Here is a 4,644-nt window from a genome sequence, read left to right as displayed (position 1 = left end):
CCTATCTCACAGAGGACAGCTTCCCTTTGAGTTTTATCCCAGTTACCCAGTACCCAATGAATACTATCTGCAACCTTCCTTCCTTTCTCCCAGCCAGCTTCTCCTTCCCAACCTATTGTTTGCTTGTGGTATCTTAACTACCTGAACAAAGATGTATTGAAGATCATCTCCGGACTCCATGTCTCTTGAGGTCGCTTCTGACCCTAGCATCTATGAATCTCATTTTCAATGCTGCATAGCTAAGTAACCCTCTCCCCATGCAAAGAAATTCTGCTTGTTTTAGTTGCCTTTTCTTATAACAGTGGTTGTCTTAGGGCTGTTCAGTTCTTCTCTATGAATGTAGGTGTTTCTTGCATGAAAAGCCGCCCTTGCTTTTTATTTGGCCTGTGCTCAGACTCCTTTTTGAAAGATACACAGGCTAAGGCATTCTATGCAAATAGCAAACAACAGGAGCCTCCACCAGGGAAGGAAATCTTATTTTCACAACTTTATTATAAGTTCCATGGTACTGCTTTCAAATGCTGCAATTCTAGGCAAATCCCAAAGGAACTCAGTTGCACAATCAAGGCATGTATAATTCTGATATCAGTCCACAGCATCTAATGACTTGTATTACAGGGATGCTAGAGCAGCCCGTTGCATGAGGCAACAGGCAAATGTAATTCTTTGCCTGAGCTGATTGCTGGCAGTTAGGCTTGAACCTGTGAAGTCTGGATCTAAAAACATGAGATGTGACTGGGTGAGCTCAGAAAGTGGTTACTTAACCAGCTCTATTAACTCTCCCTGGACCTGTATGTGTACCACTAACCATCACTAGAGGGGGACAGAGCACCATGCTGAATGACAGTGGGCTGCATAAATATTCCTACACAAGAGCTTGCTTGTGCTCTAAATGGATTTGGCAGGCAAAGGGTGGGAGAGGAAGTGGCTTTGTATATCCTGTTCCCTCAGGCCAGTGACTGTTGGGAATAGACCCTAGTTCTCCTGTCCATTTTTCAAAGCTCTCTTTTTTGAAACCACATTAGATAGCAAAGATGAGGCTGGTGTTCCTCTGCAGTGCCCTTGAGACTGACCCCTTGGGGCAATCCCAGACAGTTTTCACCAGTATATTGATCGGCATGGACAGGAGCAGGCTGGCAGGGTGTGCTTACGGCTATCCTAGGTAGCGCATATTGCCACCGTAGAGCAAGCATGCCCTCAAAGGCCTTTGTTAGTTGGGAAAAGTGGTTTAAGAGTGCCTCTGCTGCCTGAGGTTTCTGGAAGTGGCCTGCACTTTCAGGGAGGGCTTTTATTAACAAGCAAACAGGTGCTTTTAATTAGAATAGAGTGGATCCAGGGAATATCTTCTAATAATGTACTGTTAAAAAAAAAGTATGGGCGAGAGAAAGAAAGAGAGAGAGAGAATGTATTATAGAGAGAATTGGTACAACTCGCTTTGCTTCTACTGAAATTGCTTCAGATTTACACCAGTTGAGGCATCTGGCAGATGTAGACTTAATTCCCAAATCTACAAATAAAAAGGATGTTCTGTAGACCAGAAAAATCATGGCAAAATTTAATGTTTCATCAGGAAGCTGATAGCACCGCAATGGCCCACAATTAGGACTTTAAAATATGTAACAGCATTTCTATGACATCAAAGTAGTGTTGCCACACAAAGCATCATTTATGAAAAGATCTCTGCTCTTCACCCTACAATCATGATGTACATATTGGCAATAAGGAAGTCAGCAATAGCTATTTACTGCTCTCCTGCAGCTGTGGACTTATAACTTAGGTCCCTAATTAAGTAGAAGCAGGGCTAACCACCGAGTGCACCACAGTGCCTTAAAATGGCTTTCATTCTGCGGAAATCTGGTGTTCAGTTACTCTCCAGAGCTTCCCTCCTCCTCCCATCCCCTCCTTCAAAACTATATTTGCACATTCAGAAATAATTATCAGGAGATTAAAAAAAACCCCCAAAAACCTTGATGCACTGCGAGATCTGAAGAGCTTTTCATGGAAAGCATAAAAAAAGTCCTGCCTCATATGGGAGATACTGACATCAGCCTCATCTTTGTCATCAAATGTGAATGATTGTTAGCAAAGAAACTAGTCATGCTGCACAAAAGAGATCACAGTGCGTGCGCAAATCTGCATAACCTAATTGACTATCTTGGGGACGTGATCTTCGGCTGTAAAAACCCGCTTTTGACAAAACAATAAAGTTAAAAGGAATGTCGCATCATTATGTTCCTTAAATGCCACAGGAACTTCAGTAAGTGCATCTTGGCAAAAGCAAGGCCACATCATTAGTTTCTTTCCTGGTTGTTTTTAGGTTTTTTGTTCCACATGGCCTGACTTGACAGGACAACAAACAGGCCTTTGCATCTGTACACATTTATTAGTGGATTTTATCATTGGACATCAAGGAAATCGAGTCTCATCTGAAGGTTTATGACTGTCCACATCTGTGGATTTTACTACTCTCCTTTCAAACTAGCAAACAACAGGAGAACAATTATTTTTGGAAAGTACACTTTAAGATTTAATTATCATTTGACATTCTAAGAGGTCCTCAGCTGTTTGTATAAATACTTGCTAAACCATTGCTGAGCACTGTTTTTAGACTCATCTATACCTTATAGATTTTTTTTAAAGAAATAACCTGACAATCAGAACCAGAAAAATAGACTTTGATGGTTTGGTAGGGAGGGAAAGGCTTCTCAACGGGACCATCCACCTTTTCACATGGTGAAATTCTGTCACTCCTTATTGTATATAATCTCCAGGAACTCCTCTGAGGTTAAAACCAAGGCAGAATATGGCTCTGGGATGATTTGCACTTGTCATAATAAGCAAGGTTTCAACACATTCTGACTCTAAGTGTGTGTTTTCAAGAGAAGCAGCTAAGAGGATGAGCAAGTCCTATGTAATCTACAGATTTTATGCCAAAATCTTACGGTCTTTATTCAGTCAAGTCTCTGTTGAGGCCAGTGCTATGCAGGAGTTGTCCAAATAAAGATTTTTTTGTAACTGGAGCCCTATATGTTCCACAGCTCTGCGGCCAATGATTTTGCTGTAAGATTCACACCTGGCCACAGAATCTGAGCTGCCACTTTATTTTAAGAAATTGTAACTAGTATTTATATTGCTAAAGCAAACAGTGGAAACGGATGCCCGGCATGAAATGAAAGTGTTATTTGCCTTAGCTTTCAGACAACAGTTCCAAAATGGGAATTACCCAGTCCATTTTAACATTGTGTTCACTCTGAAACCTATAGATGGCCACTCAAGTGCCAACAGTTGTAAATATTCTGCTGGCAATCATTTTAGTTAAATTACAGTAAACTAATATTTTGTTGTGGGGTACCTCCCATATCGCCCAAAGGCAAAAGGCCCAGATTCTACCCTCTCCTACTTCTCCATTACCCCATGAAAAATTATTTTGATGTGGTTAGGTTTTATTAGTTATACTGGGTAGAGGATGATTTTTTTTTTACTTTGCTACATTTTGAGATCTCACTTCTTTCCAAATGGGAGCAAAACAGAAACTGGACATTTTCTATGAAAAAAAAATCTGAAAATATTTCAAGTTGAACACAGTGTTCATTTATGCACAGTTTACCAGTTGATGGTATGGATAGGTTATCAGTTGAAAGTAGGCATAATCGGATGTAAAATATAAACAAAGCTCTGTTAAATATTGAAACGGAGTACTTTTACTTTGTCAGAGCTTTTCTGATTTATCTTCTGAAACATTCTAGCAATACCCACCAGGTCCTGAGAAGCATTTCTGTTTACATAAGGTACTTCCAATGAACTTTCTTTGACGAGCTGTAATTGTTCATGTGCAATTCTGGGTCACTTTGAAAACCGATGGTATGAGAAAACCATGAATGTAACTGAGTTTGCCATAAAATAAATGTTTCAGGGACTGCTGCTCTGATAACATTATTCATTTTCTCATTCTACTTAAGGCTTCATTTTCTTAATGTACATGTAGCTGCCAAACATTTCCAGATTTTCATTGCACTACATAGAATCTAGGGACACAATTTTAATTCCTGCCTTCTCTAGAGCAAATTGGGCTCATTTGAGACTTCTTGCATTGTCATAATCTGCGCAGATTAATGTGTTAGGCCTTGATCCAGGAAGATGTTGAGATTTCTTCAAATCCTCAAAGGACATTTAAAGACCAGATTATCATTCATTTTTAGTAAGAACTGGTGACATGCCCATCTTACAGAACTTTGGAACTTGCAGCCTCAGATGCCCAAAGTTACAAATGCAAGCATCAAGTAATCCCTGTGAAGTCAATGGAATTTAAACTTTTTAAGTGACTGGAAAAAAAATACTCTATGGGATTAATTGCACCTTAGTATTAGGTAGATGCTTACAGGAGCTTAATTGGCTTGGAGAAGCTCACACAAGAGAGTTGTATGTGCATGTAGTATTATCTTACAAAAGGGAAAGCTGAGTCTTGTAAGGATAAAGACACTGGATTACTAGATACTTGTAAAAATATTTCATCTAGCGATGTAGATGGTGCCATCTCTGCTTGCCAGAATGCCTTAGGGATAGTTCATTAGAACTCCTGGCCGCTTTGCCTGATAAGGATTTGTTGGATAGCTAGATTGGTCAAAATGAAAAAGATTTCTAAAT

The sequence above is a fragment of the Gavialis gangeticus genome, unplaced genomic scaffold, assembly GCF_001723915.1.
Source record: "Gavialis gangeticus isolate Ggan-Ray unplaced genomic scaffold, GavGan_comp1, whole genome shotgun sequence".
Taxonomy (NCBI): Eukaryota; Metazoa; Chordata; order Crocodylia; family Gavialidae; genus Gavialis; species Gavialis gangeticus.
This window is presented reverse-complemented; position numbering follows the sequence as displayed.